Below are 15,418 nucleotides of genomic sequence, written 5' to 3' on the forward strand. Positions count from 1 at the left end.
AATGACTGACAGATGAAATGAAATGATATTGGAGAGTGTAGCTGGAATGAAATGTGACAGGGAAAACCGGAGTACCCGGAGTACCTGTCTCGCCTCCGCTTTGTCCAGCACAAATCTCACAGGGAGTGAGCGGGATTTGAACCACGGAACCCAGCGGTGAGAGGCCGGTGCGCTGCCGCCTGAGCCACGGGGGCTTCTTGTTTTCCATATATCTTCAGTATAAATTCACATGGGTCTAATTATATATATTTCCCATAAATATTTGGTATATTTAGTATATTTCCCTCTGATTTAATTCGATAGATTTTCTTTCTATCTGGTATTTTTCTACTGATCTAGATAGGCAGTTTTCAAGAAATGTTTCGTCTATCTTTGGTATATTTCCCTTTGGTCGAATATATTTTCGACTGGTCAGATTAGATGGGTAGTTTTCAAGAAGTGTTCCTTCACTGGTATATTTTCACAAATGTAATCAGGTATCTTTAACTTTTGATATGCTTTCAATGGGTAGTTTTCAACAAATTTTCCTCCCATTCTAGATATATTATATTTTACCACTGTCTAATTGGATGTGTAGTTTTGAACAAATGTTCATCCTATCCTTGATATATTTTACCACTGGTCTAAATAGGTTTCGTAGATTTTGATTGACTTTCAGTGTGTAGCTTTCAACAAATTCCTCTTTTATCCTTAGTAGGGAAAAGAGATGGTCGAGTAAGGGGTATGATCCACTCTGTCACTGGACAGGTGGCGTGGAATGACATTAGTAGATGAATACGCTCGAGTGGTGTTTTAAAAAGTGAAAAATAATATGATGATAATATTCAAATTCAAGAGGACAAATTGGGGCAGATGTTCGTTTATAGGAAAGAAATTAGGGAATTGATTAATTTATCAAGGAGAATGTTCCATAAATATTCAAATTCTTTGAAATCGTTTAAGAAAAATCTAGGTAAACAACTATTAGACAACCGGTCACATGGACGACAGGCCTAAATGCAGATCAGTGGTGATTAATTGATATTTGTTTGGTCTATGAGGGCCACTCGAAAAGAAATGAGCAGGAGGCTATAAAATGAAAACCGCTGAAAGGATCGTAATGCAATTGCCTGCGGAATAAGATGCGGTCCCTAAGAACTCGCCGCTGAAGCGACTGGCTGCACACCACGTGACGACAGAGTGAGCTCGCACACCCAGTCGTGCTGATAACAGTGAAATGGAGGCTTCAAAAGAAGAACAAAAGGGTGTAGAGCGTTTCCCGACAGTAGAAAGAGTGAGGGAAACGAAAATTCATCGAAGAATGACACAAGTATACGGAGAACATCGCATGTCCGTTGCAAGTATCAGGACGTGGCACAAGTGATTCAGGGAAGTACGGATATCTTTGGACGATGATGGAGGGTCCGGAACGCTACACCGCATTACCGATGCCATTGCCCAGCAGGTGGATGCCCTCGTTATGCAAGACCGACATGTTACGGTAGCAGCCATTGGCGTAGAGGTCGGAGTGAGTGTAGGAAGTGGTCACGCCATCATTAAGGACAGATTAAGATTTCGCTAGAAGTGCGCCCAATGGGTGCCTCAAAGTATTCAACTGCCACAGGAAGCATGTCGAATGGCCCTTTCTCTTCATTGTCTGCTGCGCTGTGCCAAGGAAATGGATGAATTCCTGTCACGAGTGCTCGCAGGAGACGAAACATGGTGCCATCACTTCGAACCCTAGTCAAAACGAAAAAGTCTACGGTGGAAGAATACAGGGTCGTTGCGACTCAAAAAATCTAAGGCGAGCTAAAGAAGGCTCTGAGAGGCAAACGATTTACCTCGGACGGCGACGTCAAGCAGTACGTTCGGAACTGGCACACAACGCAACCCCAGGAATTTTACGAGACGGCCATTCACCGCCTTGTGTCGCAGTGAGACAAGTGCCTCACCAGCACTGGGCAATAATACTTTTGAAACAACGGTACAGGGTTTCAGTTTATAGACTCCGGCTCGTTTCCTTTTTGAATGGGCCTTATAGTTAGGTCTCGTGGACTAGTAGGGTAAGCAATGAAGAAGTGCTGAAAAGTCTGAATTAAAAATACCAGCTGGTAAAAATATTAGAATGTAGAAGGAATAGATTCGTACGTCATCTGCTAAGGCATTTAACCTGGTCCACCAATCTGATGGGGGGAAGGATAGAGACCAAAAGGATAGGAGGAAGACCGAAAAAGAATTGATGACGGACATCAAGAATGGACGACCGTACACAGTTGTAAAAAAGTTAGCAGTGGAGAGAATATCTCTACCGCGAGGATGATTGCTGCCCACCAAACATGTAAGGTTGAGGAGATAAAGAAGAATAGGTATACTTATATGCTTTCAACTAGTACATTTCGACCCTTTTTCTTCCCACTGTTCGTACATTTTTATTTGGTCTAATGCGATAACTTTCATATTGCTTCTTCGGAAATTTTTCTGAAAGGATAAAAACTGTAGCCTTCACGTTTCTTTTAAAGAATGGCATCAACCTGAGTCTGCCTAGAATTTGGCATCTTGACCTCGGAGGGTGACCGTCTAACTTAAGAAACTGGAGTATTTATTCGTAATTACTCATCAAGAGGATCACCATGTCGTTAATAACTGAACAAAGGAGGGGAAGAAAGAATAGAGAGTGAGGGATAGACTTACCAGATCGCTGAAGACAGCCGGCAGTTTGTAATTAATTTATCTTAAGTATTAGCACTAATTTCGTAAAGTTTCATTCTGGAAGATGTACGTGATGCGAATACGAACACCAGTGAACTTCCAACTTACTACCGTCTGCTCTCTTGCATACCAACAATCTCAAAGCCGTCTGGAAATAAGACAGAACGAGGTAATGTTCTAATACGCAACAATACACTGGCGTTCATAAATATCAGATTATCGTGAGAGAGAGATAATAATGTTCTAATTTTCACAGTATGTGTTTATTATGGCATACGCAAGAAATTTCAATGAGGATGCAGGAGCTGCCTGGCCGAGGTGGTAAAGGCGTGCACGGTTCACCCGGAAGGACGCAGTTCGATTCACCTTCAGGAAGTCGAAAAATTTAAGAAACGAGATCCACTCCTGGAGCGGCACACCAGAAGTAAATGATTCGAGAACTGGGAAAGATCCAAAGATAAGCGGCACGATCTTTCCTGGGTGATTTCCGACAAAATCAGTATTTACGTAAAGTTTCATTCTGGAAGATATTCGTGATACGAATCCGAGCACTCCAACTTTCTCCTGTCTCCTGTCCTGAGTAACAACCGTCCAGTTCTCCAAGGGCCTTCATGGCCTAAATGGAGATGGCTTTTCTGTTTTCTCTTTTTTAAATCTTAAAGATGTGTAGAGTAAGTCAGTAAGTGGTTTGCTCAGCTTTGAGGTTGTGCATCATATACATTATTATTATTATTATTATTATTATTATTATTATTATTATTATTATTATTATTATTATTATTATTAGGCAAAACAATTGATGTTGAAATGTTATGTTATTGCGTTGGTACAGTATGTGTTCAAATGTATACAATTACTATCCATAACGAACAGAGTAATGTAGTGAGCTGATTTGGGCTAGTTAACACGTTCCGCCGCTTCAGAGCGCTAGTTTTGTCAGTAGGCGATTGCTGAATGTAAACACATGACCGTCAGATGGCATAAGGCCACTCGACTGAAATTTAGTGAGTGCTTCGTAAAGAATGTTTTTGTTATTTGTTGTATTCCAGTGTTTACTAGCTTATTTACGAACATCTGACTGAGTTTCATTTAAGAAGTGTTCACGATGCAAATATAAACAAATTTTTGTGATTGTACTCACACCAGAGATATTCACCAGTGAATATATTATATTGAGGTGTTATTTCATTCGGTAATATTCCTTCCTCTGCCTTTTCATTTATAAAGTACTTATTTTTCTCGTTTAGAGCCGCACACTCCATAATAATTGTGTGAAAATAGCCGAGACCACAAGTAAATCTTTACACCATAAGCTAAAAGCGAGGTGGTTATTAGGCAAGTGTACAAATATCGACTAGGCGTTTTACAGCAAGGAGATAAGTCTGACATAAGATTAAATAATTCTTCAAAAACATAAGAAACAGCTATCTCATTCCTGTAATAATCATTCTTAAATCCATGCAGTAAATTAAATCTTACCATATTCTCCGAATATAGAAGATTTGTTAACAGAGCAAGCCTTCCCTGCTCTAAATATGCATGGATTATTGAAATAAATCACCAATAACATAAGCATATATTTCTTAAAGTCCATAACATATAACTGCCCAAGTAATGTACTGAACAACATTCTTAATTTTATGTAGATTCTTACCTCGCTTCAGTAAGAAAATTTACAGTCTTGCAATTTTTTGTCAGTTCTTTGATTCCGAAGGAAAACCTGCCTCTGATTTAATGGAAAATAAGTTGTGGAATAATATTCAACATATGTTCACGACTGCAACATTTTTAAGAAATATGATTCTCATTGACAAGAAAACAACTGTGTGATTTTAGCTGATTTATCACGCGAGTCCTGAAGTGATTTAGAGCAAACAGATAGCGAATTCGGAGGGGGATTCTTTTCATTAACCAGTATAGCATTTGAAATACCCTTTCTTACGAAAACCTTTTCACCGAAATTTTCCATAATATATACTTTGGAAGACTGGGAAGTATGTGTGGCATTGCTGAGGCGTCCAACTTCAATATCCTTGTTCGCACTTCTATTACCTCGCCATTAATAGTGAAGCCGTCACATTTCCGGTAAACAGTTGGGAGGTAGTGTGTTCGAACCCCACTTTCGGCACCCGTGAAGTTGGCTTTCCGCGGTGTTCCCATTTTCACACCAGGCAAATATTGGGGCTGTACCTTAATTAAGGCCACAGACATTTCCTTCCCACTCCTAGCCCTTTCCTATCCCAACGTCGTTATAAGACCTATCTGTGTCGGTAAGACGTAAAGCAGCTTGTAAAAGCTAAACATTTCTGATAATGTTAATTTGCAAAATGCAGTTCACAATGAGACTTTTCTTGCTTAAAGGCAAATCTTGACGTGGGATAGCTGTCGACGAATTCGCGAATTAAAGTTCGTCTTTTGATGGCGAGAAGAAATGTTTTTATTTATTAGAAGTACGGTCGTAACCTGACGTGCAATCTGGAACACAGCTGTGCTAAGACATTTTCAGACGCTTATTTTTACCGCGTATTCAACACCATGTCTCTGTACGGACGATAGTATTGCAACCTTTCCAAGGCATCAGTACATGAACCAGTTACCATTGTTCATAAATATGACGTTAGAATGGAGCACCATCGGTGAGCTTCGAACTCAGCCCGGTTTGTCGAAGCCTCACCCTCCCCTACTAGAATAGTTCGCTAGCCGAGTCGGTATCGCATTTTCGGGTCTGTGGACTGTCCGATGGGGCGGTAAGTCCTTTAGTAATAGTCTCTATAGTAGGGGGAAAAGTTAATTATGAGAGGAATACCATTTCATTACTAATGAGAAGAGAGACAATATCTTGTATAATAAAAATTTTACTTATACTAGTGAAACACATTATGTACATGGGTATGCCATACAAATACCTTACATATAGTAACTTGGGTAATCTTGACGTTTAAATGTTCGGTAGTCCTTTCTACACTTCATTATACGTTTAAATATTCCAACTTAAGAAGGCGCTCCCTCTTGGGTTATTTACACTATCTCAGATTTAGAGAGGCGTTTTCTCTCTAATTATTTCACTTTACATTTACACTAATCACTTTACACACAAATCTATTCAACATCGGCATACCCAGCTGTAATTCTGTTTGTTTGTCGAGAATTAATACATTCAATTTGCATCAAATTATGATATAAGTTTGCTAGTATCGTATGAACTGAGATAAGCAATTTACACTCCCAATCCTTTGAAAGTCGCGTACAACACTACTTTAAGTTAAACGTTGCCAAATATGCAGTATGATAAACACGCTCATTTCATTAGGATTTTTATCAACACATATATCAGGACATTATTTACACAACGATGTTACCTATGGACAAGCATTTAGTGACTTCAATACCAGACTAGCACTACCTGCAACAAATGGACAAGAATATATACACTTCACATACACATAATGGGCCGCAGGTGGTCTTATTCACCTGCCGCTTGTGACAGGAGGCTTTACTGTCTCCTGCAATGAACTCAGGACCTTCTGAGACGGGGTATATCTGACCTGGAATTCCCTATACGCTGTGGATAATTAAAGAAATAAATTGGAGGGATCCTTCATTTAATGCTCATTTGGAATCTCTGCGACGTTGGCTCTATTTAAATTAACACACATAATCTTTGTATCGAAAGGAAAAGAAACTCGCCACTTGTATCTGTTCTATTTCACTGAAGAAACGCCTTCACTCCCCCGTTTAAAGGGGCTCATAAAACTCCCGCTGGGAGCTACCCGTGCCACACTTTCAAAGAGCGGTCCACTAGCCTTCTCGGGCAATGACTTCACGGCAAATAATCTATTCACTTCTTTCAATACTGGCCATAAATGGCATCACACAAATCACGGCCCTATATCCGGCCTAATCAACATATTCACATCGCGATATGCGCCTCGCGTGTCTTAATGACAGATTCCAAGGGAACTTCACATTTCATTTCACAATATATATTATGGCTACAGCCTGTTCAGCCATTTCATTTCCTCTCGGTACATCGACCACGATGCAGATCTAATGATGATCTCCTGCCACCAGGGTCCAAATTAACTTGCACATTCGCGAACTAATTAGCGATGTAAGATATATACCCCAATCTCATGCTCCATTCGTTGTTCCAGCAGTTTTAATTTCTAGTAAGGAGGATTTCCTAAGAGCTTGTGAAGTACAAAAAAAAATCAGTTACTGAGATATCTCTGAGGACTCCTATTGGCTGTAGAAAGATGATAACTGGAGTCGCTTACGTAGAATATTTAGGCCCTTTTACTTGACGGTACTTCACACTTAATTAATCTGAGGTCCTTAAACTTACGTCATGCATTATCAAACCCTTGTAAAAAAATGGAAGTAAAATATGGTCGTTCCCAAACCATGAAGAAGTATTCCATAAAAGACCCAAATAAAAATGAAATTATAATTATTATCCCTCTGAAATGGCGTGCTTGCAGTCTACGTTATATCTAAGTGAAAAATCTACATATTTACAATGGGACACGACCTTCAAAGATATAAATACTTGGAAATGTACTCAGCCTTCTGGATACCACGTTCACAGCTTTACAGGAGGGCACTCCATGGATTTAGAGTGCTTGCATCACGTCATCGGCGATGTGAAGACCCATGATGACTCCCTGGCAGGTCATACACATGACAGCGACGTTCCAGACGTTCTCGGCTACCAGGCGAAATTCCGGCAAACAGCTAGATGACTCGTTCACTCCGGCACACAGGCAAAATTCTGGCATTCAACTGGACGTCGGCGTTCACTTCGGCGTTCTCGTAGACATGTAAATGAGGGGAAATTATCTCAAGTGAATGCGTTAGTCTATTACACACCAGAATTTGAATATATGGTTGGATCTGCTCAATAGCACGAGCATTCCAACCCAATGCCGTTATTGTCTCTGTAGCCCGACACTGCTCCCTCCTCATGTACCTATTCTTTTATAAACAGCATGCAGCTATTCTAGGTCCTGAATAAAGAATGTCACTGGTTAGGCCACTACTGGATTAAATTTTCTCGTCTCACACGACCACACTTCAAGCATATTCTATCTCGCCTAGTCGTGCGTAAGTCAGGCTCTCAACTGCATTATCGATTTATAGACGTGACACTACCCTTAATTATGCCGACACTGAGCCGTTCACGCACTTTCTTTGTATCTCTCAATTATGTCGAGACACACACACACAACTCCACGCACTGAGTTACCTGGCTATTGTGGTTAATTGAGCCGTATTAGTATCGCACATATGAGGCTCGGCGCACGACCTCTTCGACACACGGACAGCAGTCATTTCGGTTTCGTGCTGCTCCCACTATATTAATTAGCGACACACTGTACTCGCAAAAAAAAAAACTTACTTAAATTGTGGGTATTTTCGCAGATGTTCACAGGGTTTAATGAATCTGCATAACACTGCTCAAATTACAAGATTATTTCTTCACAAACGACTCATACACAAACCACGACGAAATACTACCGTACTGGCGTCACATCGAGAATGCACTGGATAGTGTCTCCTCCTCAGCTCATGAATATATAGGCGAGCTACGCTAGAGACCCGAATGCTGAGGGTGGGGGAAAAATGCAATCCTTTCTCACACATTGATCCGTTAATACGCAACGTACAGTGACGAACGGGGTATCGAAATGTAGCTCCTGTATTCCCATCTCCACTGAGTGACTGTTATTAAAATAACTTCGTAGGTTTTGAAGCAATCTAAAAAGCGTCCTTTAGTCTCTGGCGGTGAATGATGACGAGCACAGGGGATTCCTTGTGTTCCTTGGCACGGTTAGGGTCCAACATCTGTTAGTCATTAAGACGCGCCCTTGTTTACAGCGCAGTTACTGCCCTGTCAGTTAAGTAGAGCACTTCTTGGTCTCATAATTATGCGTAAAATTCCCTGATTCAAATGAATGTTTGCGCTTAATTATCCATTGGGTATTTTGCGATTCATGAAAATTAACAGAAATAAAACAGTTGAATGCGTTAAGTTGGCAGTGGTGAATAAGCGAGGAAAACATGGTATAATGTTAGTTTTCACGTTGGACCTACTCTCTGGGCTCAGTTAGTGACCTAGATTCTTTGTCACGTGATAACGCGTATCGTTTCGTCTCGCTCGCGGTGGGAGTGAGAGAGCTTCGAGTACAAGCGCTCTTGCACCGCCTTGCTGCTAATTACCAGCAACTAGAGCTTGGTCGTGCGACTCTGGATATTGCAAATCGAGTCCTGGAGCGGGCAGAAAAATTCTAACTTGGGCAGTTTTTATCGTAGAATGACGCGGAAAACGGCATATTTCATCTCCTGGATATCATGACATACCATAGGTGACGTTGTGAACGGTCACAGTATGGATTAAGAAAACGCAAAGAAACTTCATGCACGTAATAAACTGAGCAATAATTACATGTGGACTGCCGTATTTAGTACCATAAATAAGGCGCCAAGTTTCGACTGGTAGTGACTGCAGCGCTGCAGGTGGCAGAGGACATCCAAGCTTTGGACTTTAAGAAGTGATCGACATAGAGTCATTACACTTGTTATTCTAGTAGTTATGCACGAGCTACACGTTGTTCGTAACGTTTCTGAAGATTAAGGTTTGCTGTAACGACCCAAAAATGACGTTATCTTCTCGCATATTTCGGGAACATTTGTAGGTGGGTCATCTGTCTTGAAAACCGATCCCTTTAACATGCTCTATACGTAGAGCTATGACTTTGTCGCATTAACGTTAAGCGCACAAAAATATTTTGAAGCGATTTTGAGATATCTTGACGAATCATATAATTATGGTTAAGAAATTCAAGACTTCGTTTTCGCGAATTATAGCGAATTAAAGTGATGAGGCCAGTTTAAAGCGAAATTTGTTCATTTTGCGATAAGTGCGGAACTGCAGCGAAATTCATGAAAAATAACTAGCTTGAAATTGTCTTCCAATATTATGTGTGTGAAAAGAAACGGAAGACGGAATGAGGATTTGTCAGTTTGACAGAAATACCTGGAAGTTTTAATATTCTAGGAAATGGTATGGCGATGTAGGTTAAAATAATAATTTGTCATGTAATCTTGATTAGAGCTATATTATAGTCCCAATAAAGAACATATAAAGAATAAAGGATGCTTATCAATATCGTATTTCACATAAATAATTCACAAATTACAAGAATGGGACTTTATATGAACAATTTTAGAAAATGATTACAGCGTAATTCAGGCGATGGGTCAAGACCTTTCGCGAAATCGTACATAAATTAATGCGAAAAAATCATGCTTCTACCCATATGTAAGCATCTGTGGCCGTGAGATCCAGGGTGCAGGACAGGTACGGGAATGAGTTCATGAGAAATTCGGCGATCTCCGAAGAGTCGTTTCAGAAGTGTAAGCGACTCCCTGCGGTGGGGGACTGTATATGTTGGCGAAGTCTTTCACGATTCTCGTTTGAGGTAATGGTTCTTGGGCTCTCTGCTGTCCCCATTTGTTCTCATAAGCCGTATCCCGTATGGTGGAACTTGTCAACATTGTCCTGTTATTTGGTGCCTCCTTACCAAATCGCTCCTCGTATTGTTCTTGGACACGAAGCAAACAGTTTTATCGGCGCTCCGCAAAGCTGTGGAAGTCGTTGTTAGGGAAAGCCAGGTACTTGTCCGTTGTTCTTGGAGAAAGATGTAATTTAAAGGAACTGGTGAATGTGTCTGTGAATAAGTGGGGAGAATGAGCGAATGGCGTACCTACTGAAAGTATGTGAGGAGAAGAAGAATGAGCGAATGAATGGATGATTAACTGTCGATAGAGAGAATAAATCAGCAGCGAGAAATTATGTTGTTGTTTGAGTCATCAGTCCATAGACTGTTTTTACTGTATTTACGGCCCACTAACTAAATCTACCGACACGAGGCTGACGTATTTCAGCACCTTCAAATACCACCGGACTGAGCCAGGATCGAACCTGCCAAGTTGGGGTAAGAATACCAGCGCCTAAACCGTCTAAGCCACTCATCCCGGCTTAGAATGCTATGATGCAGCTCTCCATTCCACCCTATCATGTGCTAACCTTTCCATTTCTACATAACTGCTGCATCCTGCATATGCTCTAATCTGCTTGTCATATTCGTGCCTTGGTCTACCCCTACCATTCTTTCCCCCTACATTTCCCTCAAAAACCAATTGAACAAGTCCTGGGTGTCTTAAGATGTGTCCTATCATTCTATCTCTTCTTCTCGTCAAATTCACCCACAACGATCTCCTCTCACCAATATGATTCAGTATCTCTTCTTTCGTGATTCGATCTATCCATCTCACTTTCAGCATTCTTCTGTAACACCACATTTCAAAAGCTTCTATTCTCTTCTTTTCTGACCTTGTTATTGTCCATGTTTCACCTGCATACAATTCCACGTTCAAGACGAAAGTCTTCAAAAACATTTTCCTAATATTCCTATATCAATGTTCGAAGTGAGCAAATTTCTTTTCTTGAGAAAGGTCCCTCTTACTTGTGCTAGCCTGCATTTTATGTCCTCCTTACTTCTGCCATCATTAGTTATTTTACTACCCAAGTAACAATATTCATCTACTTCCTTTAAAACTTCGTTTCCTAATCTAATATTACCTGCATCACCTGACTTCGTACGACTGCACTCCATTATTTTTGTTTTGAACTTATTAATTTTCATCTTGCACTCCTTACCTAAGACTTCGTGCATACCATTCAGCAGTTTCTCCAGATCTTCTTCAGTCTCAGATAAAATAACAATGTCATCCGCAAATCTCAGGGTTTTGATTTCCTTTCCTTAGATTCTGATTCCCTTTCCAAATTCCTCTTTGATTTCTTTTACTGCCTGTTCTGTGTAAACATTGAAAATGAGAGGGGGCATACTGCACCTTTGCCTCACTCCTTTCTGGATTGCTGCTTCTTTTTCATAGCCCTCGATACTTATCACTGCATACATTATTATTATTATTATTATTATTATTATTATTATTATTATTATATAAATGTATATGTTTCATAACATTCTGTCCACTATTTACACTGACTGACAGAGCAAATGCAACACCAAGGAGGAGTGGTTCGAAAGGGATGAAAGTTGGGGAAAAAACAGAGACGGCACGTTGATGTTGATGTTTATTTCAAACCGATATGCAGGTTACACAATGCGCACGGCATCGACTCAGTAGGATGTAGGACCACCGCGAGCGGCGATGCACGCAGAAACACGTCGAGGTACAGAGTCAATAAGAGTGCGGATGGTGTCCTGAGGGATGGTTCTCCATTCTCTGTCAACCATTTGCCACAGTTGGTCGTCCGTACGAGGCTGGGGCAGAGTTTGCAAACGGCGTCCAATGAGATCCCACACGTGTTCGATTGGTGAGAGATCGGGAGAGTACGCTGGCCACGGAAGCATCTGTACACCTCGTAGAGCCTGTTGGGAGATGCGAGCAGTGTGTGGGCGGGCATTATCCTGCTGAAACAGAGCATTGGGCAGCCCCTGAAGTTACGGGAGTGCCACCGGCCGCAGCACATGCTGCACGTAGCGGTGAGCATTTAACGTGCCTTGAATACGCACTAGAGGTGACGTGGAATCATACGCAATAGCGCCCCAAACCATGATGCCGCGTTGTCTAGCGGTAGGACGCTCCACAGTTACTGCCGGATTTGACCTTTCTCCACGCCGACGCCACACTCGTCTGCGGTGACTATCACTGACAGAACAGAAGCGTGACTCATCGGAGAACACGACGTTCCGCCATTCCCTCATCCAAGTCGCTCTAGCCCGGCACCATGCCAGGCGTGCACGTCTATGCTGTGGAGTCAATGGTAGTCTTCTGAGCGGACGCCGGGAGTGCAGGCCTCCTTCAACCAATCGACGGGAAATTGTTCTGGTCGATATTGGAACAGCCAGGGTGTCTTGCACATGCTGAAGAATGGCGGTTGACGTGGCGTGTGGGGCTGCCACCGCTTGGCGGCGGATGCGCCGATCCTCGCGTGCTGACGTCACTCGGGCTGCGCCTGGACCCCTCGTATGTGCCACATGTCCCTGCGTCAACCATCTTCGCCACAGGCGCTGCACCGTGGACACATCCCTATGGGTATCGGCTGCGATTTGACGTAGCGACCAACCTGCCCTTCTCAGCCCGATCACCATACCCCTCGTAAAGTCGTCTGTCTGCTGGAAATGCCTCCGTTGACGGCGGCCTGGCATTCTTAGCTATACACGTGTCCTATGGTACACAACACGTTCTACAATGACTGTCGGCTGAGAAATCACGGTACGAAGTGGGCCATTCGCCAACGCCGTGTTCCATTTATCGTTCGCTACGTGCGCAGCACAGCGGCGCATTTCACATCATGAGCATACCTCAGTGACGTCAGTCTACCCTGCAATTGACATAAAGTTCTGACCACTCCTTCTTGGTGTTGCATTTGCTCTGTCAGTCAGTGTAAATACTGTAAATAATATCTAATTTTAACTATACGTCTTTTTGCTAGTGGCTGTAAGTCGCACTGGCACAAATAGGTTTATGGCGACGGTGGAATAGGAAATGCCTAGGAGTTGGAAGGAAGCGACTGTGGCCTTAATTATGGTACAGCCCCAGAATTTGCCTGGTGTGAAAATGGGAAACCACAAAAAACCATCTTCAGGGCTGCCGACAGTGTGATTCGAATCCACTATCTCCCGGATGCAAGCTCAAAGCCTCGCGCTCCTAACCGCACGGCCAACTCGCCCGGTAGCTATAGGTCTAAGGAACAATTTGTGTATATACGGAGCTTGCCTCTTCTACTAGACCTTCCATATTTCTGTACAGATTGGTGATAAATAAGCGTAATATTCTAAACACAAACACTAGTTCGATCAATTAAATGGAAATAAACAACAGAACAACATAAATCAACACAACACTGAATTCCATACTATGTCAAACTGTTATATACGATAAATAAATACTTCCTTGCTAGGGAAATTCGGCCAGCAGACGAGCAATCATTTCAGTGTTGTTTGTTTTGCCGCATATCGTATTATTATTATTATTATTATTATTATTATTATTATTATTATTATTATTATTATTATTATTAGTAGTAGTGGTAGTAGTAGTAGTAGTAGTAGTAGTAGTATACCGATTTATTGAAAATGTTGGGCAGAAAATGAAATATCAGCAAACAGTTTTTAGTTTTTTATTTAGTTTCCTTTCTCCCAGGCAGTAACGGTGAATGTAGCTGTGACGTTGCGAGGTACGAACGATTCTAGTTCAATATATTAAATGGCACACGTTAAAATTTGTGGTCAAGTGAAAATATAATATTTTTATATAGTTGTTTCCTGTTTCGTTTCTAGAAGATATTTGTTCAGATGTTTTACGTGATTCATTGTCAATTGTAAATCATCGTTTATACAGTATATGTAAAGGAAATAAATTTTCCTGATCGGTGATAGCTGTACAACGGAGAATTCCAAAACTTCCCAATGAGTATCAAAAGTCATTATTGTAGATAAATGAGGTAATCCACCTAATTAATCATCATCATCATCATCTGTTTACCCTCCAGGTTCGGCTTTTCCCTCGGACTCAGCGAGGGATCCCACCGCTACCGCCTCAAGGGCAGTGTCCTGGAGCTTCAGACTCTTGGTCGGGGATACAACTGGGGAGAATGACCAGTACCTCGCACAGGCGGCCTCACCTGCCATGCGGAACAGGGGCCTTGTGGAAGGATGGGAAGATTGGAAGGGATAGACAAGGAAGAGGGAAGGAAGCGGCCGTGGCCTCAAGTTAGGAGCCATCCCGGCATTTGCCTGGAGGAGAAGTGGGAAACCACGGAAAACCACTTCGAGGATGGCTGAGGTGGGAATCGAACCCACCTCTACTCAGTTGACCTCCCGAGGCTGAGTGAACCCCGTTCCAGCCCTCGTACCACTTTTCAAATTTTTGTGGCAGAGCCGGGAATCGAACCCGGACCTCCGGGGGTGGCAGCTAATCACGCTAACCACTACACCACAGAGGCGGACCACCTAATTAATACAATATAAAATTAGTACTTTAGTTTATTTTAATCATGGTACTAGTTTCAGCCTATTTATATTAGGTCTTCATCAGCCATAAGGTGTTAAAACACTGAAAGAAGACAACTAAGTGACCATACATATAATAAAAGTAGATAGCACTTGAAAATAGTTCTGACCTATTTTCAATATGCACTAAAATAAGTCGCTGTCTTGAGGATGGAACACAACACTTGAAAATTCTCATGATCTCTTGGTATACTTTTTTTTTTTTTTTTTTTTGCTAGGGGCTTTACGTCGCACCGACACAGATAGGTCTTATGGCGACGATGGGATAGGAAAGGCCTAGGAGTTGGAAGGAAGCGGCCGTGGCCTTAATTAAGGTACAGCCCCAGCATTTGCCTGGTGTGAAAATGGGAAACCACGGAAAACCATTTTCAGGGCTGCCGATAGTGGGATTCGAACCTACTATCTCCCGGATGCAAGCTCACAGCCGCGCGCCTCTACACGCACGGCCAACTCGCCCGGTTTGGTATACTTTAAAAAATATAAACCACTGTCTTGAATATCTATAAATAATTTGTTTAATATTTGTATATAAAAGCAACTGGTGAAAAATTAAGGTAGATGGCAGATTTGAAGTCTTTGAAGAAGTGCACTATACCTCTTGCGATGCAATCCAGTAAACGTGCAGA

This window comes from Anabrus simplex, chromosome 4, assembly GCF_040414725.1.
Source record: "Anabrus simplex isolate iqAnaSimp1 chromosome 4, ASM4041472v1, whole genome shotgun sequence".
In the NCBI taxonomy this organism is placed as follows: Eukaryota; Metazoa; Arthropoda; class Insecta; order Orthoptera; family Tettigoniidae; genus Anabrus; species Anabrus simplex.